The sequence below is a fragment of the Temnothorax nylanderi genome, unplaced genomic scaffold (assembly GCF_030848795.1).
Source record: "Temnothorax nylanderi isolate EJ_2023f unplaced genomic scaffold, tnyl_v1.0 TNYL_tig0629_pilon, whole genome shotgun sequence".
NCBI lineage: Eukaryota > Metazoa > Arthropoda > Insecta > Hymenoptera > Formicidae > Temnothorax > Temnothorax nylanderi.
In genome coordinates, this window is record NW_027249691.1 from 56,842 (window position 1) to 76,525 (window position 19,684).

A 19,684-nucleotide genomic window follows, 5' to 3' on the forward strand; every position below is an offset into this window, starting at 1 on the left:
GAATGCATGTACGATATATATACAGCTATCAGAGCGCATACTAAAACTAAAACGCGAATAATATGCCAATTAACGAAATTCACCGCAGCAATTAACACGCGATTTTGCAAAACCAAAAAACAAACGTAGGTTAGAAATGTCAGAGATGCAGCGCGAACATTTAGAAAACGGGTCGCAAAACGCAAAGTCTGCACAATTTCGCACGCAAAAAACGATGCTCCAGGTGAAGAGCACACACGTGAAGTCACGACGCAGCCACCCGGGGGACGGGCGACACCCGGAGAGGAGCCCGTGGCTCGTCACCTGCGATGGCATGCGCACGAAATAGGAAAACGCACAAGACGTTCAGAAATATCCGGATCTTATGTGATATTAAAGTTACTCACACGATGGCAGTGGCCATCGTGCACACCAGGACTTCGGCCCGACGGCACCGGTCACGACGCGCGCGCGATATGTCTAGGCGCCAAGCACGATAATATCGCGAGGGAGGAACACAAATACGCGTGCCGAGCCCATCGGGGCCATTAGATCGTACCTTACTCACAAAGTTAGCCATTATAATATGGAATAGCGGCAGAGGCGAGCACGACGCGTACGCGTAGTGAAGGCCGCAAATATAGCATACGGAGATGCGCTCGAGGCCATGCACGCGAGCCCGCGCACAAAACACACGCAGGGTGTTCGAGCGCCAAGATACACGGGTATTTAGTATATCCCTTCGTCACAGTATACAGTAGCGCAACTCTCTTCATCAGATGATGCCAAAAACGCAGCGCGCATGCGCAAGTTGAGCCAGTTTATATGGTAACGCCATCTGAATCTCTCTCTCACTTACTCTTTCCATTTTCGCTCTTTCTCATGACTATTTAAATGTTCAGAAATTGGCGGCATTAGCTTACCACATTGGTTATGTCGTTCAATTGATATTTTAGATAATTTAGATATTTAAAGAGGAGTGAAATAAAGTGAAGTGAAGTGATGTGAAGTGAAGTGAAGTGAAGTGATGTGAAGTGAAGTGAAGTGATGTGAAGTGAAGTGATGTGAAGTGAAGTGAAGGGAAAGCAAGAAAGGAAGTGACATTTATCCTTAAAGAGAATTGTAGATCTGTACATAGATATTGTTCAGATTTTCAATTCTCTTGCAGAAAACACTTTGATCTTAGCTCTGTTTCAGATGCAGAAGAAAACAGAAGTAGTAAGGAAATGAGTGCAAAAAAAATTAAACCCTGTTCAATAACAGGATGTCCTGGAAATTTTCAATTGGAAGGAATACATGTATTAAGATTTTCCAAAGAACATAACAGGTTTTTCATTTTATTTTATAAAAGTATTTTTAGTTTTTCTAATTACGTTATATTTTTTTACATAAATTTATAATGTTTAATACATTGTAATAACAGATGGTTGCAATGGGTAAAAGCAAGTGGAAGACTAGATTTAAAAGAAAAAGGACTTGAATATTCTTATAGAAATTGCCGATTATGCTCTTTACATTTTGAGGCGAAATGGTTTAGGATTAATAAAAAAAGAATTCTTCTTCATCCTGATACCATACCCACAAGATTTGGAGAAGATTTAGCATCATGTTTTAAAACAATGTAGGTTATATAATTATGTTTTAGATTGCTATCAATTTCATTGCAGTTTCTTTTTGGTTGTTTTAAAATGTAATAATATATCATGCAAACATATCCAGTCAGCACACATGTTCAAAATAGGAACATAATGACATCTTAAAAATGTTATTTTCAAACATCATGTACTATTGATTTTGTACTAATATATTAAATTATGTAACTTAAAATATTTTTGCAGTGAAATAGAAATGGATGCAGAAGCAGAAAAGGACACAATAACAGAAGATATACAAGAGCAAGCAAATTCTGTTATAGAAAAAAAAAAGGAAACAACATAGAAGAGGAAATTGAAATGGATACTGACAACATAGAAGAAGAAATTGAAATGAATGTTGAAATTATGAAACCGTAAGTTTTTACATGTATTGCTATATATTATCCCATTTCTATATACTTTCCTATTTATAAATATTACTAGATTTTTCGCCCGCGCTTCGCGTGGGCTCAAAATCTATTCCCCTCTTCCCAAACTCACTTATTAATTAAGAGCACCAATAGAACCCCATGAAACCCCCAATTTTTAACCCCATAGTAACCATCCCCATAAAAATTAGTAATCTTTTGTTACCAGTTTCATCAAAATCATCAACAAAAAATTAGAAAAATTTTGGTACCGGTTTCAAGAAAATCGATCCATTAATAAAAAATTATCCATTAATTAAAAATTAAACTTATCCTCCAAAAATTAAAAAAATTTTGGCACTGGTTGCAAGAAAATCGGTCAATTAATACTCATTATTTCTCGAAATTTGAATAATTTCCAAACCGGTTTCCAAAAAATCGGTAATGAAAAATTATCCAAAAAAATTATCCATAAAAAAAATTATCCATAAAAAAATTCAGCTTGATATCTCAAAGTTTGCTGAAATTGGAGCAATCACGTACATTTTTTTTAAACAGAAATCGGAAACCCCTTTACTATTAGCAATTTTTCTAATTCTATTACATTCTTTAGTTCTTTATACCTCTATCTATATATATAAGTACCTGACGTCTGTATGTCTGTCTGTCTGTCTGACCGCGAACTACTTGTTATTTCCCGAGAAATTGGAAAAATTTCGTAACCGGTTTCCAAAAAGATCGGTAACGAAAAATTATAAACTTTATCCCGGGAAATTATAAACAATCCCCGGGAAATTCTACCCCTACTTCATATACAATTCTTTGAGATTCGGTCAATTATTTTCTGAAAAATTGGAAAAATTTCGTAACCGGCTTCAAAAAAATCGGTAACGAAAAATGGTTCTGAATATTCCACGCTAGATTAAATTACACCATCCCCGAATCACTCAACGGGTGGACGCTTTTATTCGCGGCGACGAAAAATATTTGCTTCTTCTTTTTCCCTCACCCCGCACTCTCCGGAAAAATCTACCCCTACTTTATATACAATTCTTTGAGATTCGGTCAATTATTTCCGGAAAAATCTAAAAAGATCGGTAACGAAAAATTATATACTTTATAGCACTCCCCGGGAAATTCTACCCCTACTTCATATACAATTCTTTGAGATTCGGTCAATTATTTCCGGAAAAATTGGAAAAATTTCGGCACCGGTTTCCAAAAAGATCGGTAACAAAAAATTATACACTTTATAGCACTCCCCGGAAAATTCAACCCCTGTTTCATATGTAATTCTTTGAGATTTGATCAATTATTTCCCGAAAAATTAGAAAAATTAGAAAAACCGGTTTCCAGAAAATCGGTAACAAAAAAATAGTCACAGTAACAACTGTGCCGCAAGCAACACGTAGAACTACGTCAACTGTCACTATTTCATGTTAAAGTATTCGTGATCAAGGGAGGCCAAGGCCCACACAGGGCTGTAGCGCCGAGTTCATCATCAGTGACAGTTGACGTAGTTCTACGTGTTGCTTGCGGCACAGTTGTTACTGTGCCTTTTTTGTTTTTTGTTTGTTTGTTTTTTGTTTGTTTTTCTATTTGTTTTTTGTTTGTTTTTTTGTTTGTTTTTTTCTTTTTTGTTTATTTTTTTCTTTTTTTTGTTTGTTTGTTTTTTGTTTGTTTTTGTTTGTTTTTTTATTTATTTATTTATTTATTTTGTTTGTATTACATTTAGCTTACATTGAGAGCTTTAGCAACAACGTAGAACTACGTCAACTGTCACTGATGATGAACTCGGCGCTACAGCCCTGTGTGGGCCTTGGCATCCCTTGATCACGAATACTTTAACATGAAATAGTGACAGTTGACGTAGTTCTACGTGTTGCTTGCGGCACAGTTGTTACTGTGCCCATTTTTTTTCAAACATAAATTTATTTTAAAGAAATAAAACAATAAATGTTTTTCTATATTTACTTTTAAATACCTCATACTATGTAGCCCCTGGTGGAAATAATTTTACAACAATTTACGCATTTCTATGAAAAATTACAATCTTTTACAACAAATTACAAATTTCTACAAATTTGTGAAAATTGTAGAAATTTATGGTGAATTGTAGTGAATTGTAGTAAATTGTAGTAAGTTGTAAAAAGTAATAAAAAATTGTAACAACTTTTTTACGAACATTTTTATGAGACGTAGTAAATCGTAGAAGTTGTAGATTATTGTAAAAATCATAACTATTTATAACTATTTACAACATTCTGCGAATATTTTTTATGAGAACGTAGTAAATTGTAGAAGTTGTAGATTATTGTAAAAATCACAACTATTTACAACTTTCTACAACGTTCTAACAAAATTTTTTATAAAAATTTTAGTAATTTGTAGAAGTTGCAAATTATTGTAAAAATTACAACTATTTACAACTTTCTACAATATTCTAAAAATATTTTTATGATTAAATGTAAGATATAAACAAAGTATACTTGTCCCACTCTAACTTATACTGCATCAGTGTGGACTAGTTTAGCAGTGCAGGAATAGAAACAGATCTTATTGAAAGTTGTAGATTTCAGCATAGCCTGATGTAAAAATGTCGAACATGTCGCATATTTAGTATGTTTATCCAGTGAGAAGGTTGATGTCGAATCGACGTCAATTCAACGTCGATTCACCGGAAACTCATCGACATCAAAATTAACATAAAAAATCAGCTGATTTCAATCAAATTGTTTTGGCATCAAGAGTTGCTTCTTTCTAAGTTACCTGTGTTCAAAACTCTAAAAATTTTGTCTAAAATTAAAAGACTAATGGCCGGTATTCATAGTCGGATCTTATTTCAAGACCGTCTTAAGTTATGTCTTAAGACGCCAAAGCCCCTTGCACAATGCCAGGCAACAGGGAATAGAAATCAGAAATCATGTATAAATACATTTATAAATACAGAATAAACAGTGACACAGGCAATAGACACAGAGTTTCCGTCACGTTGGAAATTCTGTGCCTATTGCCTGTTGCCAACCGTGAATTGTAGTTATTCATAGCCGCACGGCTATGCGATTGGTTCATGACATTTTAAGATTCAACTTAAGACGGACTTGAATATAAGAACCGACTATGAATATCGGCCTGTCACCATATGAGAGTATGCATAGTCATCGGTTCGATATCGATCGACATTGAATCGATAACTATCTGCATACTATATGGTGATAGTCTCTTAATTTTAGACAAAATTTTTAGAGTTTTGAACACAAGTAACTTAGAAAGAAGCAACTTAATGCCAAAACAATTTGATTGAAATCGGCTGATTTTCAATGTCAAATTCGATGTCGATAAGTCATCGATTCGATATCGAATAGATGACCGACATCAATTTTGTAAGAAATATATATATATGGGACGATCCACGTCACTTTTACCCCCCATCTGTCCAAAATTGGTATGGACGGATTTTAATGACCAAGGGCGGAAAATGTTTGTCTTGAAAAGAGCTTTCGAAAGGCGTGTGGCATATATGCGCAATTCAACATGGCGTCATAGTTATAGCTGTTTAAAGGGATAAATTCAAAATTTCAGATCCAACATGGGCAGATAAAACGGTGAAAAGTAACTAAATTCATGTGAAACTCAGTATTTGGGAAATTTTGGGGTCGCCGATTAGGAATCTGAACGTAAAATTGTGAAATTCAAAATGGCGGATCCAATATTGCGGATGCAAATATGAGAAACGGACGAAAATTCCAGTAAATGATCTGAAAACTCTTACTGGAAGGTTTTTTGGGTCGCTGATCACGAATTTGTAGCTAATTTGTTAAAAAACAACAGACAAACCGTGTTAATTGAAATTCTACTCTTAGCGTTACCCAAATTACTTTTAGTCCATCCAGCATTTCCTCAAGCTCTTTTTCATAACACTTCTTGTTATTAAGGCTCCTGGTCCCTAAGCCGAGAATTCTGCGTTGACGGTGGCGACGTACCGTCGCGGCAGAAATAAGGACTCTCTCCAATGGAGAATTCTGTCCTTTGTGACATGTTGACAACCTATTTTGCGTTGCGTTATATTTCTTTATTATTCGCTCTGTACTTGTGCTATAACGTTTAACGTATTCGTGAAACTCGTGAAATATAACGTATGGTAAGATTTGCAAGAAATACATATGCTGAAGGAACGTTCTCCACTCCTTTCGATAGTCACGAAAATAAAGCACCCCGAAGCGTGAGAGTCCAGGGGAACTCACTAAAATAAAACAGCCCAAAGCGTGAGAGGCAAGGGGAACTCACTAAAATAAAGCACTCCAAAGGAGATGAATTTCTACCACGTCCACGCCGTCATCTCTGGGTAACGCTAAGAGTAGAATTTCAATTAACACGGTTTGTCTGTTGTTTTTTAACAAATTAGCTACAATTTCGTGATCAGCGACCCAAAAAACCTTCCAGTAAGAGTTTTCAAATCATTTACTGGAATTTTCGTCCGTTTCTCATATTTGCATCCGCAATATTGGATCCGCCATTTTGAATTTCACAATTTTACGTTCAGATTCGTAATCAGCGACCCCAAAATTTCCCAAATACTGAGTTTCACATGAATTTAGTTACTTTTCACCGTTTTATCTGCCCATGTTGGATCTGAAATTTTGAATTTATCCCTTTAAGCAGCCATAACTATGACGCCATGTTGAATTGCGCATATATGCCACACGCCTTTTGAAAGCTCTTTTCAAGACAAACATTTTCCGCCCTTGGTCATTAAAATCCGTCCATACCAATTTTGGACAGATGGGGGGTAAAAGTGACGTGGATCGTCCCATATATATAATGAGCCGACCCTTTTTTCTTTTTTTTTGTTTGCGTGGAAGAGGGGAAATACCTCGCGTATCATCCCGGGCCCCGGCCACCCGGGGTATGTGGGGTTTGTACCCACTAAAACCCCTCTCCCTAAACATACAAGACTAAGGACCATAGTCACGACACGCGGGAGACACGAGGTATTACTTCACGTGACGAGACGGTCCGTGCGCCAAGGCGCCCAGATACACGTAACAATTACACATAAGACACACGGAAGGTCAAACATAGGGGAGCTTCGATCCCCGGGGGGAAACCCATCCCTAATCGGATGATGTGATTGACGAGGATGGTTCACCCGGGGAAGTCCGCGCCCCGAAGACTTTACGCACACTATCCTCACGGGACATGCACGAACAAAACAAACAGGAAACCCCCTCTATCCGGAGAGGGGTTTCACAAAGACAGAACACGAGTGCGGATCCACGCACCCGTCCAAGGATAAGGGACACGGACCCTAACCAAATACACAAAGGCAAACTCGACTCCACGAGTCCGCATAGGATTGGAACCAGCCAAGCTGGTGGAAGAGGACCGCGCCCCTCCCCTAGATCCCGAGCGAACCCGGGGCCCAGGGGAAGGGCACGAAGAAACAAACAAATGGGTGACCCCCGCCGCGGGAGACGGAGAACCCCCAGGGGACGGCCAACCGCGGACCGCCGCCACAAAAGGCTACCGACGACCACTGCGGAGCAGTGGGGCCGGAGCCCAAACAGTAGCGAGCGGCAAGACCACGGCCGACCAACCCCAGAAGGGCCCCGCCGCCCAGCAACGGAGACACCCGGGAGAATACAGGCCTCCGCGGCAGCAGCCGACGAGGCACAGGAGAAGGGCGACGAGCGCCGACCGCCACCGGGCAAACCAACCCCCCCCCCCCCCTTAGGGATCCGGGAGCTTCGCACCAGGCGATGCGCCGGACCCCAGGAGGGAGGAAAGCCCGGAACCGGCCCCCGCCCGACACCCACGCAGGCCACGCCAGGCACAAGTCCGCAGAGACAAATAACTATGGGCCAGGCATAGCGAGGCCCCAAATACACGTTTCTCCCCATCCCATCCACGGCCCCCTCACAGAGGGGGGGAGGGGGCGGGGGGGGGGACGAGCCCGCAGAAAATCCCGACGTAGGGATAAACGCAAGGAACGCAATACATTGATAGCGCAGAGTACAGGAAACAACGCACGACGAGTCAAGCAGGTCCATCCAGGGCCTCCTGCTGCCGCCTTCTCTCGTCCTCTTCTTTTCTTCGGAGTACGCGTTCCGCAAACGTGGAGAAGGCACTCCACGCCTCACGAGAGTCGCAGATGACCGCGACAAGGGTGGCCAATGAGAGGTCCGGCCCTACGGCCGCAATCAATTCACCACGCTCAGCACCCCAAAAATCGCACTCAATCAATGTGTGCTCCGACGTGTCCACCGCCAGGCCGCAGTAGCGGCAGATAGGGGTCTCCTCTTTCTGGATCCTATAGAGGAACGAGCCAAAGCACTCATGCCCGGTTAGGAGCTGGGTTGTACGGAATGTCAAAAATCCAGTTCGCCGGTCAATCCAACTGTCGAAATTCGGGACAATTGCCTCTCTCGTGCGTCTTCCAGGTAGCAGATCGTCGCCGATGTGAGCGGCCCACTGTCCCCTCAGGACCAGCCACTCCTCGCTCCGAAACTCAGAGGGGACATCGACATAATACTCCCCAGAATCCTTCAGAGCCTTTAGCCGCAGGTACACGCGGCGAAGGCAGGCCGCATATAAATGAATGGGCGGAACCCGGGCAAGCAGCGTGGCAGCCTCATACGAGACTGTGCGATACGCCATCACTGTGCGCAACGCGGTGAGACGCATCGCACGACGAAGCACTCTCTGCTGGTTTCCCGAAGCCATCAGTTCCTCGCTCCATATCGGGGCCGCATATAATATAATGGAGGTGATAACAGAGTAATACAATCTTCTCTTGGCCTCGATAGGGCCACGCAGGTTCGGAAGGATTCCGCAGAGAGCGCGACTCACTCTAGTCGCCTTATCGGCTATGTATTTAAAGTGAGCACAGAAATTAAGACGCTTGTCCACATACACGCCAAGGTATTTCATGCTGCTCTTAAGTCTAACTCTAAAACCCTCAACCTCAACGCAAGCATCCCGCGGGCAGCGTCCAAAGAAAACGGCCTCGGATTTAGACCAAGAAACCTTTAGGCCTAACGAGCGAATGTTCAGGAGTATTCGATCCAGGCAATCCAAAACCAACTCCTACACCTCATCGTAGTTGTCGCCGACAACAACTAGTAATGTGTCATCGGCGTAACAGACGAGATGACAATCCTCATAGATGATGGTCCGCAGGACAGCGTCAAAAGCGAGATTCCAGAGAAGGGGGCCCAACACCGAGCCCTGTGGGACCCCCCTATTCACCCTCCGAGTACGACGCGAACCGTCCGCAGTAAAATAACGTATCCTCCTGCCCGACAGGTAGTCCTCAATGATACGGCGCAAATATAATGGGAAGCTTTTTACACGGAGGGCCCTTCTAATGGCAGAAAGTCTAATCGAGTTAAATGCGTTCTCGATGCCCAGTGAGAAAGCCATAGCCACCTTGCCCTGTGCGCGAGCATCGGAAATTATAGTCTTAACGAGGTGCAAGGCATCCGTAGTTGATCTTAACCTACGGAATCCAAACTGGTTGTCTGAAAGATTTGCAGTAGGTGTATTGTCCATATATTCGATAGGGCGATCCACGATAATCCGCTCAAAGGTCTTCCCAATTTCGTCTAAAAGACAGATGGGTCTTGCCCTCGGGAGCTCCCCAGGGACATCCTCGCCCTTCGGGATGAGAACCAAATCCGCCAATTTCCATTTAGAAGGAAATTTACCGCTCCTAAAAAAGGCGTTAAAACAGAGCGCCAATCTCTCATGCATACACGTTGGAAGCTTTTTAAGCACCGTTGCTCTATATCCATCCGGGCCAGGAGCCGTATTAGTGTTAGTTTTGGCAGCTATGGCCTGCTTCACCTCGCCGCTCGTAACCGGGTAGCGGTCCACCTCGCAATCCCCGAGATCGATCGGGACGAGTGGGTTACCCGGAGGAAAGAGCCCATCCAGAACTCTATGCAACACATCAGGTGCTAATGTAGCAGAAAGACCCGGGGTTGACTTCCTCAGTTTACTCAACACAATCTTGTAGGGCAACCCCCAGGGATCGTCATCCAGGGTGCCGATTAACTCTTGCCAAGCCTGACTCTTGGCTCTCCGAATCGCGTGCTTAAGTTCTTGATTAGCCAAAAAATATGTACTCCTCTTCACTTCCAGGGCCTCCGGCGGGTCCCGAGGTCGACCACGTGTCCAGATCCTCCTGGCCTCGTTAGCCGCAACACGAAGCGAAGCGATCTCCTCGCTCCACCAATACGCTGGGGGCGCCCCCCCGCGCGAACGAAGACGAGGCACAGCAGCCGTAATGAGCCGACCCTATTAAGAGCTGACACCTTCCGTACGTCTGCTAACAATAAGTGTAACATATATAGACAATACGAAACGTCTTCATCAATCAATGTTGTAGCACAGTGCGGAAGGTGACTGACTTAAGAGCCAGGGGTTTCAGGTTCAAATCCAGCGGTGGTAAGCAAATTTTCTAAGTACAATATAAATTTATTTAATTAAGCTTGCACGTAATCAAGATTTTTAGCAATAAAATAATGTTCAACGAGAGAATTTAAGTAAATTTTATATTTTATTTTGTAGTATATCCAAAAAGTTGTAGTTATTCATAAAAATTTCTACGTAAATTTATGAAAAATTACAAACATGGACCAAATCGCGTACTTTTGACGTAAAAATTACGTGAAAATAGCGTGAAAAGTTGTAATTATATTATAAGAAATTGTAGTTTTCGCATAATTTTTGCGTGAAAATTTGTAAAATTATTTCCACCAGGGGCATTAAAAACATAATTAAAGAATAATATCCGTTATTGAAAATCATATGTCTTTGAAATATCGCCGATCAGTCCGAAGAACTCGATGCTTGTTGGAAACGCACACGAATCGCAGTATGCTCGATGGAGATCTATGGCAGAAAGCATAGGATACTCATATAATGTAAGATAGAACGCGCAGGATGCTCGAATAACAAAGCTTACAAAATGCTCGCAAGATACTCGCTGGCAAAAGTCGCAGGACACTTTATAATGTTTAATTGCAGGAATCGTAGGAGCTTTTCTCGTTATAGCCGACTCAAAGTTAACATAGCAATCAAGATCAGAAAAACGATTTTTAGAAACTTCAAAAATTGTTATATTTTTTAATTTTCGTCTACATTGATTTTACTTACGTTGCAAAGGGGAACTAAAGACAGAAGAAGTCATTGCAATAATCCAGTCTTCGCCAATATGTTACAAATATCGCCAATGTGTTGCAAATACTCGATGCTTAGAGTAAACGGACAGAAATCGCAAGATGCTCGAAGAAGATCAATGGCAGAAAGCGTAGGATACTCGCAAAAAGTAAGGAAGTACGCGTAGGATGCTCGAAGAAGGAAGCTTACAGAATGCTCGCAAGATACTCGTTGGTAAAAGTCACAGGATAATCAAAGATTCTTGATGTCAAAAATCGATGGAGTCTCTCACGTTATAGCCGACTCATAGTTAACATAGCAATCAAGAAAAGAAAAACGGTTAGGTACTTCAAAAATTCTTGTATTTGTTAATTTACATCTCTATTGATTGTACTTACGTTGCTAATGGGAAACTAAAAACAAAAAGCAATTGGTTCAATAATAAATTTTTGGGAATATCGCCAATGAGTCACCAAAACTCGTCATAAAGGCATGCCTTTAAACCACGAAGGTTTACCATAAAAATGCGTTTCCAAATTATTCTTTGAACATTTTTCAAACATAGTATTCTTAATTCATATTAATGCTGATTCTAAATTAATACTAGTAGAAATTGAAGGCGTATTATCATCGATTTGAGTAGTTATTGCTAGTATTGGTTTGTGATAAGAGAAGTAAGAAATATATCTATAGCAACTTAAGTTATCGACATGTCTTGTGAACACCATGTCAATGCAAGATCCTCCCATTGTTGTAGATGATTTATTTAAAAAATTACTAATTTGCACATTTTATTTATTATATTAACAAATTTTTTATAGTTTTAAATGCAGAAATCTTTCTCTCTCTCTCTCTCTCTCTCTCTCTCTCTCTCTCTCTCTCTCTCTCTCTCTCTCTCGCAACCGGTTTAAAAAAAATTTGTATCGAACTTGTTTTATCATAAATGGGACTTCTTAAGCTTTAAGATGAGATGTCAATTATTACTCTACGATTATTAGTTTCGAAGATCTAAACGTTCAAAGTGTGACATGTTTTCGTTGCATCTACAAGAAATTTAGCTAAACTTTCTAACGCTACTATATCTAAACGGTAAGAAATAGAGAATTCGGACTTGTTTTATCATAAATGGGACTTCTTAAGCTTTAAAATGAGATGTCAATCATTACTCTACAATTATTAGTTTCGAAGATCTAAACGTTCAAAGTGTGACATGTTTTTGTTGCATCTACAAGAAATTTAGCTAAACTTTCTAACGCTACTACATCTAAACGGTAAGAAATAGAGAGTTCGGACTTGTTTTATCATAAATGGGACTTCTTAAGCTTTAAAATGAGATGTCAATCATTACTCTACGATTATTAGTTTCGAAGATCTAAACGTTCAAAGTGTGACATGTTTTCGTTGCATCGTGCACCCGATATTACCCCCCCTACCGCGGAGAAAGACGTAGTTCTACGTCAAAAAACTATATACATCATGGCACTCCCCGGGAAATTCTACCCCTATTTCATATACTTTTGGTAAAAATTCGGTCTACTAACGAATGAGTAGTTCGCGGACAGACGGACAGACAGACAGACAAACAGTCGGGTTTTATATAATAGTATGATATATAAATTTATAAAATATTTAGTAAAATAAAAATGTACAATTAGTATAATAATTATCATCAAATTATTATCAAGTTAGTAAAAAAAGAAATGGGCACAGTAACAACTGTGCCGCAAGCAACACGTAGAACTACGTCAACTGTCATTATTTCATGTTAAAGTATTCGTGATCAAGAGAGGCCAAGTTCCACACAGGGCTGTAGCGCTGAATTCATCATTATTGATAGTTGACGTAGTTAACAACGTAACTATCTCTCGCTTGTATTCCGACAATTTATCAGCCATGTCATAATTGTTTAGTTAAACTTTCTAACGCTGCTGTATCGAAGAGGTAAGAAATAAAGGGTTCCGACTTGTCTTATCATAAATGGGACTTCTTAAGCTTTAAAATGAGATATTATTTATTATTCTACGATTATTAGTTTCGAAGATACAAACGTTCAAAGTGTGACGTTCAAAGTGTGACAAGGGCGATATAGGCAATGCATTCATTCATTTATTTATTAAATCCATTCATCCATTCACCCATTCATCCATTCACCCATTCATCCATTCATCCATTCATCCATTCATTTATTCGTTCATTCATTCATCCATTCATCCATTTATCCATTTATCCATTCATCCATTTATCCATTCATCCATTCATCCATTCATCCATTCATCCATTCATCCATTCATCCATTCATCCATTCATCCATTCATCCATTCATTCATTTATTTATTAAATCCATTCATCCATTTACCCATTCATCCATTCATCCATTCATCCATTCATTTATTCATTCATTCATTCATCCATTCATCCATTCATCCATTTATCCATTCATCCATTCATCCATTCATTCATTTATTTATTAAATCCATTTATCCATTCACCCATTCATCCATACACCCATTCATCCATTCATTCATTCATCCATTCATTTATTCATTCATTCATTCATTTATTTATTTATTTATTAAATCCATTCACCCATTCATCCATTCATCCATTTACCCATTTATTAATTCATTTATTTATTTATTTATTAAATCCATTCATCCATTTATTCATTCATTTATTTATTTATTAAATTGCAAAAACATTTAGCTTACATTGAGAGCTTTCAAAAACTATATAATAAAGTATATTTTCCTTTAATATTTTTCGAGAAAAATCTCTTACAATAATTCTATTTCAAGAAAATCGGTTATAAATAGAGAGTTCGGTCTTGTTTTATCATAAATGGGACTTCTTAAGCTTTAAAATGAGATGTCATTTATTAGTCTACGATTATTAGTTTCGAAGATATAAACGTTCAAAGTGTGACATGTTTTCGTTGCATCTACGAGAAATTTAGCTAAACTTTCTAACGCTACTATATCTAAACGAGAAGAAATAGAGAGTTCAGGCTGGATTTATCATAAATGGGACTTCTTAAGCTTTAAAATGAGATGTCAATGATTACTCTACGATTATTAGTTTCGAAGATACAAACGTTCAAAGTGTGACATATTTTCGTTGCATTCGTTGCAGGCTGTGCCTAGATTTACCCCCCCTTATACCCCTCCTTACTGTCGACAAAGACGTAGTTCTACGTCAAAAACTATTAAGAGAAAAATAGACAACAAGCGCAAACTACTTATCTAACTGCTTATATATACTACTTTTACATTTTAACATAATATATTTATTCTTTGTTAAGAGAGTACTACCCTTATGGAAAAATACACTCAACTTTTGGTGTTAACCGTTAAAAAAACAACATAGAAAAACCCTTAAAGTTGGGTGTGATTTCGGACCGCCAATTGAAGGTTAACCATCATTTGAAGGTTAATCTTCAATTGGCGGTCCGAAATCACACCCAACTTTAAGGGTTTTTCTTTGGATGATGGTTAATCTTCAAGTGATAGTTAACCTTCAATTAATGGTTAATCCTTAAAAATGACGGCATAAACTCTAAAAATATGAACCCTCAAATGAAAGCAACAAATATGGCGTCCCAATGAGAATCTCTTAAGGGCCCCGCTCGCTGGACCGGACTCCTCGCCTCGATCCTCCCTCTCGGACGCTAGCTGCTGCAGCTCTCCCTTTCCTGGCGGTGAGCTCTCCCTGGTGATCCGACTCTTGCTCGGTTGGTCTCCAGAACACGCGCCGCAACGATCAATCCGTCAAGAAAGAGGTAACGGACTCGACACGTTCGAAGAAACGCAAGCAAGTGCGGCCATGACACCTAACGAGTGAGGAAGGAGGCAGGGCCGGCGGGGGGTCTTTGAGAGTGGCGACTCGCGCGTCGCGCCATCTAATGTGAAACGATCGGGCGTTGTAAAACGCGAAAAGAATTCGAGCCCAATATCTGAACAAATTATTTAATTTTTAATAAGTCCAATTATTAATATTTATTTTCATAATTAAACTTATTTTTTATTTTGATAAATGTAAATACAAATATCTTATTGTATTAATATTTAATATTAACAATTTAATTAGTTGCTTAATTTAACTTCTTGTTTAATAAATGAGCGGATGTAGTACTAAAAATGTACCTATTATATAATATTTTAATTTTCAAAATTGTCAAATTACAAACAGGAATTTTGTTGTGACATTTACAGTTATAAAGTAACTATTTAATGGAAATGGAAGCCTAAAAAAATTAATATTGTAACGCAATTATTATAATGCTCAAATCATAAAATATTTACATTATCCATGTCTGCCAATACAATATAATTTTTTATTCATATTGCATTCTATATAATGGCAATGTTATTATATATTTGACAGACAAATCAAAATAGCTTCGAATCGATATCAAAATGATGAAATATCGATGTCTGAACAGAAAATACATAATTTGCCTGTTTACAGTCTGGCGCGATGAATGTATGTCACAAATAATCTCTTCTTTTAAAAAATGTAGCACAAACATCGAAATATAAGCTTCAAATTTTGAATATTATTTCGATATAATGTAATATCGATGATTTCGACGTCAATTAGACGTCGATTCGATGGGTCATTTCTCGCTGGGTAGGGCCTAAGTCAAATTTTTTAAATAAAAACCCTTATTTTTTATTGTACCATTTTTCTCTATTAATTAATTTGAACAACTTTTGTTTGAAAAATTATTTTATTTGCCTAATACTTTTTGAGATATTTAAAGAAAACTTAGTAACTTTTTCAATATTTAGCTTATGATATCTTGATAATTGTTTGCCAGAGGAAATAGAGGACTTTTTGACTTGATTTTGTCTTAAAAATATGCTGTTGCAATAGCACTCCAATTTTTTTAAATATTTGTAAACATTCCAAGAAGATGCATACACAAATATTTAAAAAAAATTGTAGTATACTATTGCAACAGCACATTTTTGAAATAAAATTAAGTTAAAAAGTCCTCTGTACCACTTTTTTCTCTGGCAAACAATCATCAAGATATTACAAGCTAAATATATATTGAAAAAGTTACCAAGTTTTCCTTGAATATCTCAAAAAGTATTATATATTATATAAAAGTATTATATAGAAAGATGGTACAATAAAAAATAGGGGTCTTTATTTAAAAAATTTAACTTAGGCCCTATTGGGCTCAATACAGGCCCTGGATCCAAAATCCAATAAGATCGTCTATTGGCCCCCTTCAAACCTTTCAACTTTTATCTGAAACACTTTTCCAATAAACCAAGCCGTCAATTGACACTTAATGAAAATTAACACAATAACATTTAAACGACACCCAACGATTAAGGGGTCATGGCGACACTGATTAAATCGACATAGAACATTAAAGGTTAACACTCTGTTAACACCAAACCAACATCCAACGATGAGGATCAATCTCCAACCTACACTAAACATTGAGGCTTAATCCCCAACCTACACTTATTATTGAGAATAAACTCCCAATATACACTCATCATTGAGGATTAAATCCACAATTTACCTAAACCTTAATGGTCAACACTCAATCTACACCTAAATTTAAGTGTTGACACTTAACTTTGATGACAAGCACTAAACTTACGCCCAAATTTGAGTGTTAACTCTCAAATTGGGTGTTAACCATCAAAGTTGAGTGTACTTTTTCATAAGGGTATAGTAATAGATAAAATAGTACGTAGATGTAGGCCAACAAAAAATTCATATATCTTTCTGTTATGACTCTCCTGCCCTGATGTCGTCAGTCAGGAACGTGATAAAGGTAATACAGTCGTCTCAAGATAATTATTCCTTTATTTGCTCTCCATACAGTATGCGTAATGTGTCCCGGCTCACCGCGAAGTGACGCGCTCTCGTCCCACTCTCTCGCGCGCCCTCCTGCCCAGAGCCGTCGGCGTATGTGGGACCGGGCAGGCCCCAACATCTTCCCCCCAAAGTAATCACTTCTGGGTGTAAGACTTAGCTCTCGGGTCTACAGTTAATCTACGAGGCGGGGCTCTAACACGGGAGGGTCTGGAGGGAGTTTCTACAATATCTATCAAGTCCTGATCTTGGGTTTCCGGGTCCGTGCTAGGTCGAACTGGTTGTTCTTCGGGCTGATGATCGATCGCAGGGGGTGGGTCCGGTTCAGTGGTGTTCTCGTGGAATACCCAATCATCCAATGGAGTAGTGTCTGGGTTTGCATGGGGGCTGCCTCCTTCCCAAATGTGGTTGAGATGTCGTTCGACGATTCTGCCGTCGTCGAGGCGAACCAAGTAGCGTGATTTGGAAAGAATATCTGTAATGTAGCCCTTCGCTTGCTTAGTGTTATTGAGGGCGACCACGACTCTATCACCTGACCTAAGGATTCGTAGGCTGGTTTCATGGTGTTGGTTGAAATATTTTTGCATTTTGGACGGGTTATCTGGAAGTTTCACTGAGGATGTAGGGTGTGTAGTGTCTATTTTAGGTAGTAGTTTGGAGAATGGAGTTATAATGCGTCTACCGAAGAATAATTTAGCTGGTGATTTTCCCTCGGCAGCAGAGGAGTAGGGAGTATAGCGGTAGCTATAAAAGAAGTCTTGTAGTTCCTTCTTCCAGTTTAATGGATTTTTAGAGATAGCTCTCTTGATTGTATCTACCATCCTTTCTGCCTGTCCGTTGGATTGGGGATGATTAACTGGTGAGAATAGATGGGTGACGTGCCAATCTTTGCAGAAGTTAGAGAAGGAGCTTTTGCTGTGAACTGAGTGCCATGATCGCTGACAAGTACTTCTGGAGGGCCGTATCTCGAGAAAAATTCCCGGCAGATGTCGATTGTACGGTTGGCTGAAATTGACGGAGTGACCGCAACGTCGATAAGCTTCGAGAAACTGTCCACGAATACAAGTAGGTAATGGCCATCGATTGGCCCGGCAAAATCTAAGTGTAAGCGTTCCAGTGGTCTGGTAGTCGTTGGCCAGGGGCTAAGGGGCGCCTTGAGAGGTAACTTGCGGGAAAGTACGCAGGCGTCACAGTGTCGGACTAGATTTTCTATGTCTTCTGAAATTTTCGGCCAATAGACGAATTCTCTTGCAAGTTGTTTCATCCTTGTGGTTCCAGGATGACCTAAATGAAGGGAGTGAAGGATTTTGGATCGTAGTTGGTGTGGTATTATAACTCTGTCGCCAAGTAGCAAAGTATGGTCTACGATGGTGAGATTGTCTCGGCATTTCTTGAAGTGTTCTACTGCGGGCGAAGTGGACGGAGAAATCCAGTTGTTTTTTATGGCTTCCATCACTTCCTTGAGATCTGGATCAGATAACGTTGCTGACTTTAATTCCGAACGAAGATCTTTACCAAATTTATCGATGGAGTAGTCTTTAATTTGTTATAATTCAGATTCTACCGTCCGGATGTAAGCTACATGTATTTCTTCGAGATTGTCACTACGGAAGTTCTCGATTAAGCGCGATAAAGCGTCTGCGTGGCCAAAATCTTGCGTGCGGATGTACTCTATCTGGAAGTTATAGCCTAGGAGTCTAATAGCCCATCTTTTTAGTCGAGCTGCAGCAGTAGGTTTGAGGCCCTTGGTATTTTCCGTTTGTAATAGTGAATAAGTGTTCGATTTCGCTCGATAAAGCAATAGCTGAATAATAGAAACGGCCAAATTACGAGCAATTAATAGGTGTATATTTATTAAAACCACTTTGACAACGTGTGTGTTCGCAATATAAAAAACCAACGTTAACGTTTCGGCTTTACTTGGCCTTCTTCAGAACAAGCCGCATAATTCCAACTTAATCGCTCCTCAGAATTTAACGCATCAAATCATATTAAAAGAACGGAGAATTCGCAACCGTCGCAATATGTAAGAGTCAAAACCTCAAGTGTTCGTCAAATGCATGTTCTCGGTCGTCTCCTTCGCTGCATAAACAACGCCACTGTCCGTGATGTCCCTGCATACGCGAATCTTTATGTCAACCGACCGTCTTAATGGTAACTGAACACATTATAAAATAACGATAAGAGACGCGAATTGGTTATGTAAAAATTTTTGTCAACCAGAACACTCACATAAAACGTCGGTACAGCGTCATTTTACATATTGCGACGGTTGCGAATTCTCCGTTCTTTTAATATGATTTGATGCGTTAAATTCTGAGGAGCGATTAAGTTGGAATTATGCGGCTTGTTCTGAAGAAGGCCAAGTAAGGCCGAAACGTTAACGTTGGTTTTTTATATTGCGAACACACACGTTGTCAAAGTGGTTTTAATAAATATACACCTATTAATTGCTCGTAATTTGGCCGTTTCTATTATTCAGCTGTAATAGTGAAATCAGGGGTTTGTGGTCGGTTTGAAGGTTGAATTTCCTACCCCAGAGGAACTTGTGGAGTCGTTCGACCGTAGTCACCAAAGCTAGCGCCTCCTTCTCCAGTTGCGAGTAATTTCGCTGTGCGTCGGTGAGGCTCTGGGATAAGTGGTAGACAGCACGTTCGTTGCCATTAGCGTTGCGCTGTCGCAGAACACCACCAATGCCGGTAG